We start from the raw sequence: 6,415 nt of genomic DNA, 5'->3' as shown, positions 1-6,415 counted from the left end.
CCAGCAGACTTCAATGGGCGGCCTTCACCCCAATGAGGCTTCACCACAGCCCAGTACTCTCCTAATGCAGACATCTTCAATAGGGACCCTTTTCCCCGGAGACTTCATCAGGAAACCTGCACACCCCCATAACTTCCCCGAGCAAGCTTGTGTCCCACTCTGCTCCCGGAAAGAAACCAACTCTCTGAAACTTCTCTGAATAGCCCTTTTATCTTTAGCTTGTAAAGCAGGAAGCCTATGTGATCGCCGCTCCTCTCTCTCTCGCACCTGCAGTGCATCCGCGCTAATCAGACCGGAACGATGTTTCTGTCACACCCGGAACAGGAGTGGGATGCGTCGCACAAAAATCATTCCCTCTGGAAACTCGTGACTCGTCAAGACAGTTCCGCTGGTTGAGCATTTTTGTCACCCGTGACACTTGCTGCGTCAGGTTCCTGGACAGGACCCCGACTTCAGTGGCATGTCAATTGCCTCGAGTTGCAAGCAGTACAGCTTGCTCTGCACCGCTTCAGGGCCCTGTTGAAGGACAAGCACGTTCTGGTCAGGACGGACAACACTGCGACCATAGCGTACATCAACCGTCAGGGCGTTCTATGCTCCCGCTGCATGTTGCAACTTGCTCGCCATCTCCTCTTGTGGGGTCAGAAGCATTTGAGGTCACTTCGTGCCATTCACATCCCGGGCAGGCTTAATTGTGCAGCCGACGAGCTCTCATTGCAGCAGTCTCGCCATGAGGAATGGAGACTCCACCCACAGTCATTTCAGCTGATATGGGAATGCTTCGGAGACACTCAGGTAGACCTGTTTACCTCTCAAGAAAATTCCCACTACCAGTTGTTTCACTCCCTGTCCGAGGGCACCCTTGGCATGGACGCTCTGGTGCACAGCTGGCCACTGGGCCTGCGCAAGTATGCATTTCCCCAGTGAGCCTTCTTGCACAGACATTGTGCAAGATCATGGAGGACAAGGAGCAGGTCCTCATGGTTGCACCTTTTTGGCCCAGCCGTACCTGGTCCCCGAACTTGTACTCCTCGTGACAGCCCCTCCCTGCCTAATTCCTCTGAGGAAAGACCTTCTTTCTCAGAGACGGGGCACCCTCTGGCACCTGCATCCTGATCTTTGGAACCTACATGTGTGAGTTCTGGATGGGTCACGGAAGGTTTAGGTACCTTGCCACCTCAGGTGGTAGCTACCATTACTTCAGCTAGAGCCTTGTCTACCAGACATGCCTATGCTTTGAAATGGAACCTCTTCATCACTTGGTGTTCTTCACGTTGTGAAGACCCCTGGAGATGCCCGATCGGGTCAGTGGTTTCCTTTCTCCAGGATGGCTTTTGTTTCAGTTAAGAGAGTCAGGGACCTGCAGGCATTTTCAGTTGACAAAGCATGTCTGAAATTTGGGCCAGCCAACTCTCACGTTAACTTGAGACCCAGGCCTGGGTACGTGGCCAAAGTTCCCACCACTCCCTTTAGAGAACAGGTGGTGAACTAGCAAGCTAGTTCACCACCTGGGTCAGACCCAGCCCTGGCACTGCTCTGTCCAGTACGTGTGCTCTGCAATTACGTAGACAGAACTCAGTGCCTTGGGACCTCAGATCAGCTCTTTGTTTGTTACGGAGGCCAGCAGAAGGGAAAGGCTGTCTCCAAGCAGAGGTTATCCGACTGGATAGTGGATCCTATTGTCCTGGCTTATCAGGCTAAAGACCATGCCCCCTAGGAGTGAGAGCTCACTCAACTAGGATTGTTGCCTCCTCCTGGGTGCTGATGCATGGCGCCTCGCTAACTGACATCTGTAGAGCTGCGGGCTGGGCGACACCTAACACATTTGTGAGATTTTATAATCTCTGTGTAGAGCCTGTGTCCTCCTGGGTACTCGCCCCTTTGGGCCAGCAAGAACCTGCTCGGTGTCAATCCACTTGCTGTGCCATTCCACTGGTGAGTTCCTCAATTCAGAACCCTGGGTTCCTCCAGCACTGTCGATGTCCAGCACTTGCATGCATGCCCTATCGGTCAGCCCCGTGTGGGGCTAGGTGCCTCCATGTGTTCTGATTCCCCTTTTCTGGGCAATCCCACATGTGTATTTCCACAGTAAGTCTCTTCGTAGCATGTGTCTTTCCCTTGGCAAGCACCTTGCCAGCTCTGTTGTTGAAACTTCCACCCTGCGGGCTGGTACCTCAGAGTTCATGTGTAAGTCCTCCTACGAGCAGGCGGCCTGCTAGCATACGTCCCGCTAGAATATGCTACCCAGTGTATTCTGTGTCAGCTATAAGCCCCCACTTGTCAGGGTGATATCACTCACATGGGTCACTGGAAGACAGCCATGTGACTTTTGTAAGAGACTCTGTGGCGGGGGGGTGTGGTATAGCTAAGTCTGGCTCTGGCGTCCCTCTCCCTAGGTCCCATCCACCCGGCCCTCCTCGTGTCCCGCCCCGGGGGCGGGGTGGGTCTGACCCAGGCCATTTCGCGAGTCCCAGGGCCCCGCCCAGGGGGGGCGGGGTTTGTGGCTGCCAGAGGGGACAGTGCTTCCGTTTCTCCGCTCTCTCTGCGCCAATTCTCCAACCCACTCCCTGCCACTGGGGCGGCGGGTAGGTCTGGGCTGGCCTGTTGGCGTTGCGGGGACCCGGAGCATTTCGTGGACAGGTGTCCAATGATGGAGGTGGGGACGATGATCCGGGTCACGGACGTCCCACAGGTCACCCCCGGTCAGGCTGGCGAGTACCAAATACCAGTGAGTATCCAGGGGGGTACATATCCGGCCTTGGTGGATTCAGGATGTAACCAAACCTCAATCCATCAAAGCCTGATTCAACCGGGGGCATTGGATACAAGCCGCGTGGTTAAGGTGCGGTGCGTACACAGGGATGTGGTGGAGTATCCGGTTGTCCCAATTAGCATTCAATTCCGGGGACAAAAGCATAGTGTAGAGGTGGCAGTTAGTCCCCACCTCCGGCATCCGATAATTTTGGGAACGAATTGGCCTGCGTTTACGGTGTTATTGGGCTCATTATGTGCGGATACCTCTTGGGGAAATAAGGCATGGAAGGAGACAGCGAGGGTACAGGTGGGAGAAACTGAGCCAGGGCCGCTGGGGTCTGCTTCAGGGAAACCGAACGAAATCGGGAGACTAATTCTTTCGGAGCGTGATGACTTTCCTATGGAGCAGTCTCAGGATGAGACACTAAAACATGCGTTTCAACAGGTCCGCGCCATCGATGGCCAGTCTCTCCAACCTGCCCTCCCGCTCTCCTATCCGTATTTTGCCATTTTAAAAGACCGGTTGTATAGAGTGACCCAAGACGCTCGGACAAAATTGAATACAACCCAATTGTTAATTCTAAAGGGCCGCAGGGAAATGCTTTTCCAGGCGGCTCATTCTAATCCTATGGCAGGCCATTTGGGACAGGCCGCAAAACTAAATCGCCTCATGGCCTGTTTCTTTTGGCCGGGCATTCATGACAACGTGCGCAGGTGGTGCGCGTCTTGTCCGGAATGTCAGTTGGTAAACCCACCGGCTGCCCCAAAAGCGCCTTTGTGCCCTCTTCCCTTAATGCAGGTCCCCTTTGAGAGAATTGGTATGGACCTCATCGGGCCATTAGAGCGATCGGCATGAGGACATCGCTTTGCATTAATCATAGTTGATTATGCAACGCGATATCCTGAAGCGGTGGCCCTCCACAACATTTCCGCTAAAAGTGTTGCGGATGCCCTGTTTCGTCTTATCTCCCGGGTGGGGGTTCCAAAAAAAATCCTCACCGATCAGGGCATTGCGTTTATGTCACATACGTTATGCGAACTGTACGGATTGTTGGCCATTAAATCGATGCGAACTAGCGTCTATCACCCACAAACTGACGGCCTGGTCAAACGATTTAATCGCACACTTAAATCCATGATCCGTAAGTTCGTTCACGAAGACGCCAAAAATTGGGATAGGTGGCTAGAGCCCTTGTTATTCGCTGTGCGAGAGGTCCCGCAAGCCTCCACAGGGTTTTCCCCCTTCGAGCTTCTCTATGGAAGCCAGCCCCGGGGGGTGCTCGACGTACTGAGAGAAACTTGGGAGGAGGGACCATCTCAGGGCAAAAACGATTCAGTATGTGCTGGACTTGAGAACAAAACTCCACACATTGGGGCGGCTATCAATGGAGAATTTGTTACAAGCCCAGGACCGCCAGAGCCAGCTGTATAACAGGGGAACTAGGTTACGCAAATTTGCACTGGGAGAGAAAGTACTTGTATTACTCCCAACGTCGAGCTCCAAATTAATGGCTAAGTGGCAGGGACCATTTGAGGTCACACGACAGGTCGGGGATCTCGATTATGAGGTAATACGGTCCGATAGGAACGGGTCCCGTCAGATCTACCACCTCAATCTCCTAAAAAAAATGGAATGAGGTGGAATCAGTGATGTTGGCAACGGTGATTGGCGGAGAGGATGATCTCGGGCCAGAGGCAAATATCAAACCACAATCCCTCGCCCTGGCTCCAGGTGGAGATCACCTCTCGCTGTCCCAACTCACTGATTTAACGAAATTGCAGGCGGAGTTCGCCGACGTCTTCTCGCCCCTACCGGGCCGTACTAACCTGATTCAGCACCATATCGAGACCGAGCCGGGCGTGGTAGTTCGCAGCCGGCCGTATCGTTTACCTGAGCACAAGAAAAAAGTAGTTCAGGCTGAATTAGGCGCTATGCTTGACATGGGGGTAATAGAAGAATCTAATAGTAACTTGGCGAGCCCGATAGTTTTAGTTCCTAAAACGTACGGCTCAGTCCGATTATGTGTAGATTACTGCAAGGTGAATGCTGTGTCGAAATTCGACGCGTATCCAATGCCACGGGTTGATGAGTTGCTTGATCGGCCAGGCACGGCTCTTTTTTATTCGACATTGGACTTAACAAAGGGCTATTGGCAGATCCCCTTGTCTCCATTGTCCAGAGTAAAGAAAGCTTTCACAACGCCGTTTGGATTACACCAATTTGTTACCCTTCCGTTTGGCTTGTTCGGGGCCCCAGCTACCTTTCAGCGCCTCATCGATAGGATTCTGCGGCCCCATGCTGCATATGCGGCTGCCTACCTAGATGATATCATTATATTTAGTAATGATTGGCAGCGGCATATGCAGCATCGAGGGCTGTCCTGAGGTCGCTGAGGGGAGCGGGGCTCACGGCCAACCCAAAGAAGTGTGTGATTGGGCGTGTGGAAGTAAGGTATCGGTGATCGGTAAATTGTAAATTTTGTATAGCTCTTTTTCTTTTTCTTTTGCCACTCTTAGAGAAAACCTTATTAGATGATTGTTGTATGTAATGTCCCTTCCAATGCTTTCTTTTGCCATGTAAATAAAGTACATAAACTTTTCAGTAACACTGAAAAGTTTAGGTGTAGGTGTTGGGTGTCAGGATTTTTGAAGATTTTTGCTTAATTTAAGTCTTTTTGTAAAAGAATTGAAATCGCAAGACAAATAAAAAGAAAAGAGCATCTGCAAAGTCTTTCTTTTAGAGCATTTATTCCTCACGCTACCTCTCTCTGACCTAGACCTAGGGATTTGACATAGTATAAAGAAAAATGTCTATGGTATCTGTGTTCACTATTGCCCTTTTTGATTTTTATCAGACAACCATAGAAATAAGCGCAGCACCCGAGACGTGCCGTGGTGAGGAGCAGAGTGTTCGCTCAGAGTTGGATTAATAGAGTCAGCAACTACTAGATAGTAAATTTATAGTGTACAATCATGGGTGTTCGCTGTATTGTAAAGAGCTGCGACAATAAACAGGGGAGACCAGGTAATACTATGATGTTTCATAGAATTCCAACCAAAAACGCTGACCTGATGAATCGATGGCTACTTGTTCTGGGTATAATTCCAAACACACCTGTAAACACCATCACAAATTATTTTGTTTGCTCTGAACATTTTACTGTAGACGACTATTTTGAAAAAATGCAAGTTGCCACACAGACCATGAAACGTGTGCTTAAGGATACAGCCATCCCATCGATAATAAAGACAGGACAAATTGGATCACCTGTTGCTGTAACAGTGCCATGCTAATGTAATATAACCTTAGTAGTGACACTATTACGTGAATTGGCATGTTCCACATTTACACCACCAGTCCGTGTTCGTTCTGATTCTCCCTTCGACATCAATCTGTTCGGCATCTTGTCTTACAGCTTCCAAAGTTTGTAACTCCTCGTTTGTGTATTCTGACTCAAAACTATATGGTTCTGGATCTTGGTTTGATACACAGTAAAATTCCTCTGAGTCTGACTATTCCACAAAGTCAGCCATAATCACGAGTCACGTCTAGCTAGTTAGTCACTTTTGTTTTGTTTACGGAACCATCAACAGGGCGTCTCGTGTGCTGCGCTAATCACTCTGCCCAAGTAGCCACTCCGCCCGAGTAACGTTAGCTGTG

This window comes from Carassius gibelio, chromosome B3 (genome assembly GCF_023724105.1).
Source record: "Carassius gibelio isolate Cgi1373 ecotype wild population from Czech Republic chromosome B3, carGib1.2-hapl.c, whole genome shotgun sequence".
Lineage (NCBI taxonomy): Eukaryota > Metazoa > Chordata > Actinopteri > Cypriniformes > Cyprinidae > Carassius > Carassius gibelio.
This window is presented reverse-complemented; position numbering follows the sequence as displayed.